A 14,437-nucleotide genomic window follows, 5' to 3' on the forward strand; every position below is an offset into this window, starting at 1 on the left:
AAAATAGCTTTATCTTGAGCGTGGGATACTGTGACGCCACTCTGGTTATAGAAGAGCATAAATTACAAGGATGACCTAAACCAGAAGAAAGTAAAACATTCTTACTGTAACATATAACATGCTATTCTCCGATAAACAGACTAAATTAATGGCAATGGTGCATACCTTAGCATCCTTTAACCTAGATCGTGATCTACAACAATGTAAAATCACCGCATTTATCGGTCTCATTGTCAAATAAATCGTCTCATAACAGTTCACCGTTAGGGCAACATTGAACTAAACTTCAGCCGAACAGTCCATGAAGGCCCAACGGTACCGACCGGCCGCCGTGTCCTCCACAGCCTACAGGCGTCACTGGATGCGGACATGAAGCATTAGTGTGAACTTAAACACTAACCGTCAAGCGTTTGCAAGGTTTAACCATACTTTGTGCTGCAACTGCTTCTACATACATTGAATTTCATTAAAATTGTAACTTTCAGAAATGAGAGCCCGAATGAATACAAACTCGGAAATGGAAGGTAGGGCTTAAACGTTCCGTTAACGATGAGTTCATTAGAGGCGGAGAGTGTTGGGGGAAGTAAACCGGCTATGTTCTTGACAAAAGGAATCCTCATCGCATTTGTATTAAGTGACTGGAGGAAACCACAGGTAATCTAAGTCCGGTTGGTCAAACGAGGATTCTAACCGACGTCTTCCCGAAACTAAGCCGATGTCGTATCCAATGTGACACCTCTAAAAATGAAGGGCGTACGTAGCAGGAAGTGATTACTTAGATATCAGTTTTGAGTCTGAGGGACGTAAGAGTTTTTCAGCAAACTTCATTAAGTACCGACTGAAATAATCGTCATTTCAAAGCGAATTTAACAACTAGAGAAAGCTACACATGTTGTCTCACGCTACAAGTGGGCAGACAACACAACACAGTAAAACTCAGAAAACAGGAGACACGCACAGGTAAATTCATCAGATCAGGAGTATATGAACTCACATGTAGCACTTGCCAATCAGTATACATAGGGCAAACATGCACGAACTGAAAAACAAGATACTCAAAACACGTCAGAGCCCTAAATGGTGACAGAACTCATGACACATTTGCTGGCCCCCTAACAGCCCATAACCACCAGCCAACTACAATACCATCAGATTTAAAAATACTGAAATCCAGCCACAGCCTATTCCACAAACTAACAACAGGAGAAAACTTCGACAAAGAGAAGGCAATAGCACAAGGCAAACAAGTTTTAAATGAATACGCTACACTCTGTAAAGGCACATTATCTAACACATTAAAGGAACTTTACGGAAAGGGCAACAAAAACAGCTAAATGAGCTTACACACACACGCACACACACACACACACACACACACACACACACACACACACACACACACACATACAGAGAGAGAGAGAGAGAGAGAGAGAGAGAGAGAGAGATAAAAGTTAACAAAATTCAAATTTAGCGCCAAACTCACAGGGGAACAAATGAACGCGGACGGGGTTAGGACACACATCGTTAACACCTCGTTTTGAGAAGTGAAAAGGTGTTTGTTAAACGTACATTTAATATGTTTGTGTAGTGCTCTCAGAACGCGAAAGACGAAAGCTCTGTCATAACAAAACGTGAGTAATAACAAATATATATGCAAAACATTTTGCCACCTTAAAATCACGTTTTTAAAAATCAAGGGAGGTGTTAACTCGCTGATAAAATTCACATTTGCATCGTCTGGTTTGCAGATGAAAAGCTATCACTGCAGGACACCATACAGATGGTCCTGCAAAACCGTATCATGTAAAATTAAGATATGAACAAAAACGAAAGAAAACTATCTTTAGGCCTCATTTTGTTAGAGCGGTTACCGCCTAAATTATGTTCACTTTTTACAGTTTTTCGATCAACAAAACCCACTGATAATGGCACAGAGATGCCGAAATATGTTTGGGTAACAAGGAGAAACAGTGTTTTGCATAAAAGGTGGAACCTATACCCAATAATTTAAACTGTAATCACGGGAAGATGCTAGAGCTGCAAATTGAAAAGATGAATGTTACTGAATTAGTAACTTTGTAACAAATGAATATATCGCACGAATGTTTCGAGAGGGTCATGGAATGGATGGCTATAAGTTACTTACGTAATTAAGAGTTGTTTCAGACATAAAAATCTATAGCGTTTACGGATTTCATTCGCAACAAAATGTAATATCGATTGCAACCTCTTTCCCCAATCTCTACATTGTCATGGGTGCGAATATAAAATTTACATTTTCCTGAACCATAACGTTATGCCATAAAACATTGACGCATTGCTAGAAAAAATTGCTCAGGAATTTAATGTTGAAAAAGAGATGTAAGTTCACCAGTCCAATACATTAGGGTATTTTCTATATGTAAAAAATAAAAGTAGAAGGTGATAAATGGAACTGAGTGTGACTTATTCCCAAGTGCGTATACTAAGTTATCTATTTTCGAAGAAGATACTATCTTCGAAGAAATCTAATGCCTTTAAGGTAAGTTAAATAAGCGTTCGAGAGATGATTTGCGCCGGTCCCCATTGCGAATTATTCCTTTGATATTATTGCAGATGGCGTAATCAGCGTAATGCTAATACTCTTATGTGCAAAATTTAAGGACGAAAGAAACCTTCGCATGATATGTTAGTGCCAAGTAACATAGCTCGATGAAACTTGGAATATTCATTAGAAGGAATTGCTTCAGTATAGTACAGGAGGTTACTGAAAAAAATACTCAATGAGACGAATAGAAATGAAACTTTTCTTCAAAGACATTAATTAAGTGAAGACACCGCGATTAATGAAGAACCTCTGGGCATTGCTAAAGGAGGCACATGGTTGTTAATACGGTGTCTGATTATCTCGGACAGGAATGTTCTGCAACGTGCTCCCATGCTGGCCACAAGGTTGGTGAGAAGTGGTAGTGGTAGAGCGCTCCCTACCTCCACAGCGCGGTTGACCCCTATTGGACGGTCGATGGTGCACGTGGAGGTCTTGAAGTACGCCTCCCCAACATACCCTACACCTTCTCGATGGGACTGAGTTCGTAAGAACGGCAGGCCGGTCAATTCGCCAAGTTCCCGCCATTGCTGAACGTACCCTCTTATGGCGTGAGGTGAGAACACGTTGGCCTAATGCACCCAGGAACACTGTCGACATGATCGTTTTGCTGGTCCAGGATTTATCATGTAGGGAGGCATAATATTGCATTCTCGTACTAAACTCCAAATCAGTGAAACAGTCAGCGTTATTGTGACATTGTTCTCCTTCCCAACGTGCGTCTTTTCTGGGTTGTATTCGGTCCTGATTTCACTTCTATGGATGACAATGCGCGTTCGTATCCACTAGCGCAGTTGGAGGGGCTCTTGGAACGAGAGGGTATTCCACGAATGGATTGGCCTGCTCGTTCGCCTGACTTAAACCCCTTTGATCACCTGTAGGATGCGTTGAGGAGATGTATTACAACATATCGTTGCACCATCCAGCATTTGCCAACCACGCCGATGGAGAAATGGTACGCCAACATAATAACTCCTCGCCAACATTGTAGCCCATATGGGAGCACATGGCAGAGCATGCACTGCTGCCCGTGCGCACCCTGTTAAGAACCGTATCTCCCTTTTGTAATGTCCATGGATCCATTGTAAATCGCGATGGCTTCAGTGTTATTATTGTTCGTCTCATTGCGTATTTCTATCAGGTACCATATGTGTTACGGTGTGGCAGTTCTTTCTCTGTGTGGCCCAAGCTTCGTCCAGGTATGTTACTTGGCGGTCACACTTCATGTGAAATATAGTCTCGTCTTCAGTTTTACAAACCAGCGTAGTTTCAATTTGTTCTTTTGCAAGGAAGCTGCCATTAATTCAAATGCAATAATAAATGTCAAGTAGCCGCTTACTTTCCTTATATATGATTTTTCGAAATGAAAGACATTGTCTTTTAAATTCTGTAATCAGCGTCTGGAAATGTTAAATTGGTACTGAAAGATCAGTAACATTTAGAGAACACTACATAGACAATGCACTGCTTCTGCCGGTTATGCTGAGTTAGAGAGCATCTTAATACCTGGTTTATGCGAGGAAAAAATACACAATATTTCACACTGTCTTCGTAAAATTGCTCATCGGTGTGGCACTGCCTTTCGAAACAGTTACAAAATTTCGTAACCCCCTGAAGAAAACTGGAACGTACACAGTTTCATAAAACGAGAGGAATTAATAGAGTTATAATACAATTTTTTGTGTATGAAAACATAATATTGGGGAACTTAGATCGTTTCGTTGTAAGATTACATGACATATTGGTTATCTTTCTTAGAGTACTGATCTCGAAATCCTAGAGTTTCTAATGTCAAGTTTTTGAATTGTTTACCGCAGTAAGCCTCCTAACTAGAATTGGTCATAGTACAACAGGCTCAGACGATTGTTTTTGCCCCAACTGTTCGTAATAATTTAGATATAAAAGCGATAGGAAAGTCTTTTCCAACAACGTGGGTCAAACTTTTGAAAATGTAACTAGTTCGCCAAGCTAGTTTGTATCATAAAAGAACAACAATGAGTGAGAGATAACAGATGATTTAGTTACCATTTTTGAGAGAATTAGTGGGAAGAACACAGGGAAAACATTTCCAAGACATACACAGTGAGTGTAGTATTTAACAGAAGCAGGGGCAACCGACTTGTTAACAAGGGGAATTAAAGCGCCTCGTACCCGGAATGGAATGCTCTGCCTACTTCAGAGCCTACATTGTAATCAAAGATAGAAACTCTGCAGCCTGCATTATTAAAAACCTAAAACATTCAACAAACAGCAAAACTTGTGTACTACGCACGAGAAACAGAACAGTTGAAGAATAAAGCGAAAAGTAATGTGATACATTACTGTAACCTGAAGTAATGCCGTAATTATTCTACTTCCCGGGAAAAGAGACAGTCAAGGCTAAAAAAAAAAAAAAAAATAAAGGCTACTAACTTAGCGGCCTCCTCTCCGTAACGTACGATATATATAATCTTTGAAATTAACAAAAATACAAGTTGATTTTACAACTGAATAGAGTACAAAGAGGATTTGTAAGTCGTAAATACAAAATTGAACACTGATTGTAAATCAACATTTTGTCTGGAATTCATACACGCAGAGGAAGTGTGCACTTATTTCAACGAAATATGTACTCGACGCCCTTGAGTAATAAGACACTGATGTGAGTAAATTGAAATATATACACTCCTGGAAATGGAAAAAAGAACACATTGACACCGGTGTGTCAGACCCACCATACTTGCTCCGGACACTGCGAGAGGGCTGTACAAGCAATGATCACACGCACGGCACAGCGGACACACCAGGAACCGCGGTGTTGGCCGTCGAATGGCGCTAGCTGCGCAGCATTTGTGCACCGCCGCCGTCAGTGTCAGCCAGTTTGCCGTGGCATACGGAGCTCCATCGCAGTCTTTAACACCGGTAGCATGCCGCGACAGCGTGGACGTGAACCGTATGTGCAGTTGACGGACTTTGAGCGAGGGCGTATAGTGGGCATGCGGGAGGCCGGGTGGACGTACCGCCGAATATCTCAACACGTGGGGCCTGAGGTCTCCACAGTACATCGATGTTGTCGCCAGTGGTCGGCGGAAGGTGCACGTGCCCGTCGACCTGGGACCGGACCGCAGCGACGCACGGATGCACGCCAAGACCGTAGGATCCTACGCAGTGGCGTAGGGGACCGCACCGCCACTTCCCAGCAAATTAGGGACACTGTTGCTCCTGGGGTATCGGCGAGGACCATTCGCAACCGTCTCCATGAAGCTGGGCTACGGTCCCGCACACCGTTAGGCCGTCTTCCGCTCACGCCCCAACATCGTGCAGCCCGCCTCCAGTGGTGTCGCGACAGGCGTGAATGGAGGGACGAATGGAGACGTGTCGTCTTCAGCGATGAGAGTCGCTTCTGCCTTGGTGCCAATGATGGTCGTATGCGTGTTTGGCGCCGTGCAGGTGAGCGCCACAATCAGGACTGCATACGACCGAGGCACACAGGGCCAACACCCGGCATCATGGTGTGGGGAGCGATCTCCTACACTGGCCGTACACCTCTGGTGATCGTCGAGGGGACACTGAATAGTGCACGGTACATCCAAACCGTCATCGAACCCATCGTTCTACCATTCCTAGACCGGCAGGGGAACTTGCTGTTCCAACAGGACAATGCATGTCCGCATGTATCCCGTGCCACCCAATGTGCTCTAGAAGGTGTAAGTCAACTACCCTCGCCAGCAAGATCTCCGGATCTGTCCCCCATTGAGCATGTTTGGGACTGGATGAAGCGTCGTCTCACGCGGTCTGCACGTCCAGCACGAACGCTGGTCCAACTGAGGAGCCAGGTGGAAATGGCATGGCAAGGCGTTCCACAGGACTACATCCAGCATCTCTACGATCGTCTCCTTGGGAGAATAGCAGCCTCCATTGCTGCGAAAGGTGGATATACACAGTACTAGTGCCGACATTGTGCATGCTCTATTGCCTGTGTCTATGTGCCTGTGGTTCTGTCAGTGTGATCATGTGATGTATCTGACCCCAGGAATGTGTCAATAAAGTTTCCCTTTCCTGGGACAATGAATTCACGGTGTTCTTATTTCAATTTCCAGGAGTGTATGTCAGTATATGAGATACGATATTATCAAAGTTACTCTCGCCAACCCTTGTGGAAATTTTCGTATTATTAAACTGGAAAAACGAAGAACGAATACGTGTTAATGGGTCATTTCTTAACCACCTTAGTTTTATAGATATCGTTCTGCTGTGCGCCCTTACTACATACAAACTTCAACAACAAGCAGAACAGCTTAACAGAAGTTCGAAAATTGGCCTTAAAATCCGTTTGAATAAAATAAATAATACGTATGGACAACCGAAGTGGTGCAGGGTCACTCGCTATATCACGATATACGGTGAAGTATGTTATATAATTTGTTTTTTACATGATAATCGATTTTGGTTTATGAATTTTAATTTACCCAAGACTACAAAATGTTTGTTGGTGTTTTTTCTGTTTCTGTTTCTTGCATGCTCGACGCAGAGACTTGGCGTAAGATCTTCCAAGTGCAGCACAAAGTTCTCGAGACGCTGGATAGCATTAATTCCGAGTCGACTGTTGTCGCCGCGAGAAGGTACCCGAAGTTATATCAAGAATTCCATTGTCCATTATGAACCTTAAAAAAAGACAGATATTCGTGTCAACATTGTTTCAGTTCCGATATAGCCACGATTGCCTTCACATATGTGCTGAGTAATTTACTACCTGGAAATTACAAATAAACTCCTCTATGTAGTAAATTTATTTGAAGTGTCGAATATACAAATGTGTTTCTGTGGGGACCAATTTTCAAAATTTTTGAATGATTTCTTTTGAAAACTGAAAGGTTAGTAAAAATTATCACTGCAGCTGAATCAGACATAAAAATCAAATTCTACATAAAGCTATCACAGTGCAATGATCTCTGGTGTTGCAATATTAAGAAGTAGTGGTTTTATGACAGTTCGTTTTGATATTTTTCGAAGGAAAGAGGCTATAAGCTGTCTATGAGAGAAAAGCATGACAATTATCGGGATAGTGATCATTGCTAGAACTAATATTAAGTAACTATGTGAATTTACTCAAAATAATTAATTTCTATCGAGAGATTTCTGCAAATATTGCGCGGCAGTTTTTCAACAGGAGAGAAGATATTGCGAGAAATTTTAACTGTATTTTTACGGAACAGATATAATGTAAACTGTGTCACTATTCTCTCCACAAGGAATTTTATATGAACCTGCAACAAGATACTTCGGAAACGAAGTGTAATAGCGACAATAAATTAGAAAGACTATTATTTTATGTAGAGTATTGTGTGCAAATTTGTTATTTCGTACAAGTGCGCTTACACTAAATGCACGGGTCATAGCACTTTGCAATACATCGAAATGAAGCAGTACAGATTAATAATGGTTTTATTGAATCGTACAGGAGACTTTGTATTTAGGCCAGTTTAAGATAATCAGGACAGGAAAGCAAGTAAACAGCGATGTAAAAGTGGCTTGAAGTGCCTTTACGTCAACTAAGTAGCTTTTGAAAACGAAGATTCGATTTGTCTGAAGGGATTTATGGTACACGGAAACCAAGCGAAGCCCAAGCGTTACACATCGGTAAATAGAGATGCGTCTTGAGAATTACTTGGAGAAATTGGAAAACGAGCAAATAGGTCACGGAGTGGATGGAGTCCAGAACGTAGCTACACTGACGGGAAAAAATGTCACAACACCAAGAAGGAGCAGCTAGGCTTATCTCTACATCTCAAAGACGACATCCATTCAGATTTCGTGCCTGTTGCTTAAGAGTGGCACTAGAAGAGCCACTATGAGGATGCAAATCAAGTTTGATTTAAATTCACATTCACGCTGAAACGGTCGTGAGCATTAGTTACCTTTGAGATTGGTGAGTTGATGCCTTTGAGGTGACAAAGACGCCATCATCAACACTTCACTGAGTTTGAAAGGGATCGTGTACTAGGGCTACTAGAAACTGGATGTTCTTTCTGCGCTACTGCAGAAAGAGTTGGTAGGAATGTAGCCAGTGTATATGGTTGCTGGCAGCAGTGGTCACGAGAATGCACGATAGCGGGAAGGCCGGGCGCCAGACGGCCACGTGACACTACCGAGAGGGAAGGCCATCTTGGTCGGCGTTTGGCTCTGGCACATCGTACTGCATCTACAGCAGTAATTTGGTAGTTGGCACCACATGACAGTATCACACATGACAGCTCCGGTTTGGGTTTCCTGTTGCCAGAGGTGGATCATCATCACGGATCCCCAAGCTTTCGCCCATCCTCCCTTCAAGGCCATTCCATATATCCACTACTCAGCTCCACCGCGACGAAGGGAACCAGCTTGGAAAAACTACGCCCTTTATGGGGGAGCGGACTATCCATTTGAAGAGCGCCTTCAGCCACCATGCGGGGTGCCCACGGGGAATCCTGTGGAGGTGGCGCCACCACTGCTGATCGCGACCCTCTCACCATCAATATGGCATTCGCTTACAGCGTGTTCGTAATTATGGAGGTACTCGGACAACCCGTAGTCCCGAGGCTGGCCAGGCCCACATACTATCAGTCACCGGTTTCCCAGGATCTCGGGTGGTCCCTGTCCATAGGATTGATTTTCTCGCCCTATGATATACTCTTCTCGCCACTGGTGTTCCAGGATCTATATAGGGTCGTCATCGTTGGTTTGAGAGGCAGCTCGTCATCCCTCCACACTCAGCCATGACTCCTCCAAGTACGTGAGAAGTGAGGGTTGTTTCCGAATCATTGGGTCAAGAAAGATACTGGTTGTCTCCTGTTCACAGTGGTCGCTGTTTTTGGTCGAAAACCTGGCTATTTAGTGTGCCTAGATGGTTTTTACGCTACTTCATGCACTACTCTTGTTACTTCCCTGATTTAAAACGCTTCCTCAGCAAATGACTTTATTGCTGAGAAGCTGTCTATTATTTGTAGCAGTGTTTCCTCTCTCTGGTAGGATGCAGGTTCCACTGCTTCTATGAGTGTGCAGGTGCCGAGTATATGATTGGAATCCTCTTCCTCACCACATGTACATCTGGCACTTTTTTCAATATCCAGGTCATACACTTTTTGTTCAGACCATGGTCTGTCAGCAGGCATGTTAGAGAGTATGGCAGAATTGTCGCTCTCTGCCAACCTGCCCGCCACAGTCTCACATCTAGTACCCAGCTGTAGGTTTTGCTTATCATTCTCTGTTTGGTTCCATCTATTCTGCGCTCTTCTAGCACCATGATGTCTAGTTGCTTGAGAGCGCCAAATCTAGGATTTCTCCTGTAAATGGCTATTGGAGTTTACAACCCAGCGACGAAGCCAACCATACCATGTCTTCACTACCTGCACATCAGGTGTCATGCATCCTGTTAATATCTGCAGGGTCTCTGGTGATGCAGTCCTACAAGCTGTGACAGAGATGGCCTTTGGATTGGATCGATTATTCGTTTAACATTTCGGCGCTTTGTCCGACCTGCACATGAGCTGCACCGTATCTGCAACCAGAGAGACGCAAACCCTGAAAATTTTGCTTAAATGATTTTTTTCTGCAGAAACCACTCTGTTCTGATTACCCTCAGGAGGGAACGCGATAACATTTAGCTTATTCTGGATGCTTCTCATGTGAGGTGTGAACCAGAGTCTTTTATTGAAAGATATACCGAGGTATGTAAATTCGAAAACGAACTGTATATTCCCTCCCTCGAATGGGATAGTTGGCTTGCTTACATCGCTCAGCATCAGTCTTGCTCGGTCTTCTATCTACTCCCTGCTGTGTCCCTTAACGATGATCGCGAGGTCATCTGCTTTTCCATTTTTTGCCATTTGTCCCTTCCTTTTCAATTACAAACTCATCAAAGACGAGGTCCCATAGGAATGGGCCGCAAATGGAGCCTTGTGGACAGCCTTTAGTGACCATTTTTTCCACACACATCTAGCCCTGGCCCTCCAGTCCTTTAAGTAATCTGCCATTAGGTCATACAGGATACGTAAGCACAGGATTGCTCTCAGTCCCTCATAACACTAGGCCACCGTAAGTTATCAGAGGTGCCTGCTGTGTCCACAAATATTACCACCACATACCTCCCTTCACAATCCACATTGCTCAACTTTTGCCTGATGCCCATTTCTGTTGTTTCGTGTTTTTTTAACTGAACTGGTTGCAGGGCTTGAGGACTGATCATCATGTCCTTTTTCAAGACGACCGACAGCCGTTCTAGAAGTTTCCTTAGAATAGGGAGAAGGCATATTGGGTGGCAAGATTTGAGCTCGTCCCAAGGTTTGTCCACTGATTTCAGTAATACACAGACATTTCCCTTTTCCCACACATCTGTGACCTTTCTTTCTTGCAGACTTTTGTAATACAAATCCGAGGAAAGACGGAGATTAGTATGCCAAACTGTTTTGATAACTGCGTCATCAACAACATCAGGCCCCCTTGCTTTCCTTGGTTTACAAGCCTTTATAGCTGCCCCTACTTCCTCTGACGTGAATTCTGGACCGAGGTCCCAGTTGTCATAACAGTATTTATCGATTTCCACAGATTGTTGGTCAAATGTGTCCAGTTCTGGATTGTCATCAGGAAGTAAGTTCTGTAGTAATGATTCTACAGTCTCCTCCCATGCACTTTAGGAGTGTGACCTGTGGTTTTTAAGTTACTGAGCACATTTTCTGTGCCATATTTTAGCCGGATTATCTGTCTCACTATGGCCCAGGGATCATTCTGGTCGCAGTCGATGACCCGTTTTTTTTCCAGGTCTCCTCTTTGGCTTTTGCAGGATCCTTATTCTAGTTGTTTTTCATTCTGTTGTAGTTTTGCCTTGCATCTTCTACATCAGTTACATTGTCGTTTCTTTGTGCACGTTGCAGTTTTTTTCGTGGCGACATGGTGTCACGCCACACGTTAGCATGTGTTGTATTCCACCATGGCACTGGATTCTGTATCCGTGACCATTTTATTGACTACTTCGTTTCGGCTATGTGGCCAATGGGCTGTGGATCTGGTCAAAAGTGGGCCACTTTGCAAAACTTTGATTGTAGGTTACAAGTTGCACAGTCTCTCTCCCTCTTTGGTGTGCTGTGGCTTCGAATGTCATTGGCCTGCGGTCACTTGATGTCTATTCTTCATGGACCACCCACTTGTGCAGTACTCTGGCAGAAATGGGTATGCAGACCATGACATTACTATTCCTCTCTCCTTTTGGGCCAAAGAATCTTATTAGGTCTGATCTCTCATTCATTATTATGAGTCCATGTTGTGAGATGAAATCTTCAAGCGTTCTGCCTGCTGCATCTATCACTGAGCTATGCCAGACTGGTGAGTTGGCATTTGCGTCCTTCCCTACTGTAATCGGTTTGCCTGGAATTTTGTCCAAAATGATCTCCAGTTCATGGAGGAATTGGTCTGTGGCTATGTAAATCTCATCAAAGATTCCATTTATGCTGGCAGAAGCTAAATGCATACTGCAGAAGCTTGTCAGTTGCAAAGCCGTTATTCTTTGTGACTTAACTGCCACAGATGCCTTAGGTGCTCCATCATTGGAGCTGTAGATATGCTGGAAGTTTGTAGGATATACAAATACTTTATTATTTACATAATACGTTTCCTGAATCAATAGCACATCTACATTTTCTTCATTGATTCGCTGTGCCAATTGTTCTGGGATTATTTTTGTTCTTTGCCTATTTCTTTTTAGGACTCTTATTGCGCTATTTTGTATACGTTCGTGGTCTCCTTCCAGGTTGCATCTCTACGTTGTTGTTACAGACCATAGTCAATTCTGTTTTTTGTTATGTCCTTAACTTTGTTGTACTCTGGTCAAGATTTCTCCGTCACTGCACGAGTATGTGGCTACTTCGCGAGTTTACAGTTTGCATATTGGGTTGGTCGGCCCTTCTTTGAGCTTTCCCTCAAAGTATGCCCAGGTGCCGCACAGTGGCTGCAGAGTGTTTTGTGTATTGTTTTACGTTGCTGCTGTTTGGTCATCACCTTGGCGCTTGAAGTGTTTGTATTGCTGAATTTTTGTACCTTGTGGGAAGTACATTTATGTAGATCCGGCCCTTGTTGTATTAGGTTGCTCCACAGTTTTGGTGTCGCTTCCAACAGAACGTTTGCCTCTTCCCGATTTCTTGAGCCAGGCTTGAACGCACCTTGATGCTGTTCATAATTCCTCCTGTGTCACATACAACATGGAGAGGTTTCTTGCAAACAGCTCTATTTCAGTTCATCTTCCCTTTTAGGTCTGGCTACATCAAAAATAAGTAGCTTCGGATTTCTTTTCTTTGGGTGAGAGACAACGATGCCTGATTGTGTTAGGTCATCACACTTCCTTATTTCCTTGACATCCTGATCATTAGGAGCTTAAAGAGCAATGCATTTGTCCTTCATTGTTTTGCAGTTCGATATTCGTACGTTTTTCAGTGATGTTGCGATAAGGTTCTTTACAGTTTCTTCAAGTTCGTTCCCAGTTTTCTGGATACCTTCTGCTAGTTTTGCTATGAGGACTTTTGACTGTTGTGTTTTTACAGGCTGCTGTGTGGGTACTGATGGTTTTGCGGCTGCTTTCTTGGCTTAGCTCTCGAACAGTGCTGGTATTTCTGTCTGAGGGGCCTTGACACATCTTAACACGGTTTGAAATTCAAGAATTTCCATCTCGTACTTCTGTAGTATCTGTTAGTAGACTGAGAGTTTTTCTGAGATAAACTTCATTTGGAGCTGAGTATCTGCCCGATTTGGCTCACGCACGCCTTTAAATTTACAGACATGTTCCCTTACCTATGATACATACATGAAAACTGAAAACATATTTTTGGAAGGCATATAAAATACTGCTATTGTGTGTACACAAAAAATTTTTGCAGCCTAGGAAAAGGCAGGAAAATGCTAGTTTCTGCCACCACCCAGCGGATGACTACACACGACTTTATATTTGCGAATAGCTTTCCTATCCTAACAGACAAATATGAAGTGTAAGGACCTGTGTTGGAATGGAATGAAACAGTTTACAAGGAAATAGGCGCACAAAATTTTAAGAGATAAAACAACAACAAGGAAACCTCTTTTTATGTTCGCCTGCCCATCACGCGCCACACACAAGTTCATTTTTGCATCTAAATTTCCTAACCTAACAAACAAATAATAAATGTAGGACATGATATTAAAGAGAAAAGAATAGCCTACAAGGATAATATTCGCATAAAATTTTAAGAGCTTGGAGAACCGCTTGAAACTTTCTATATTCTCTCCCAAACATTGGCACGCGCTTGGCAGATACGCGGCGCATACGACTTCCCTCCTGTGAACAGATTTTCCAAACTAGGCGATACTCAGTTGGGTAGTAAGGTATTCTGAATGGGCGTGAAAGAAACAAAAGAAATAGCGATTAACAGATTCTATCGAGCTAACAGCGTAACAGGCAATCGCTATTTCCTAGCAGCACTTAAAGCTACGGAGTAAAGTGACTCGCAGTGTACAAAAATGGGATTAATTCTTAAACTATAAAGAGATATCGCCACTTTCTCCAATAGTTCAAAAGAGAAGTAGGAGACCTACACAGTGATATACCTTTTATTACCCTACTCTTTTACGTTTCTTCGATAAATACCGTGTTTCAGCGGCCGCGAAGTAGCCTCGGAGAGTGTCGGGGGACCACAGTGACACGGCGAGCTGTTACAGATCGGTTACTTCAAGGACAGCTCAGAGCCAGACGGCCTGTAGCGTGTATTCCAGCGACCTCGAATCACCGCCATTTGTGACTTCAGTGACGTCAGCGAGAGCATATTGGAGGGCAGCGTGGAGATCTGTTGTGTTTTCTGATAAAAGCTGGTTCTGTCA

Source organism: Schistocerca gregaria, chromosome 1 (genome assembly GCF_023897955.1).
Source record: "Schistocerca gregaria isolate iqSchGreg1 chromosome 1, iqSchGreg1.2, whole genome shotgun sequence".
Lineage (NCBI taxonomy): Eukaryota > Metazoa > Arthropoda > Insecta > Orthoptera > Acrididae > Schistocerca > Schistocerca gregaria.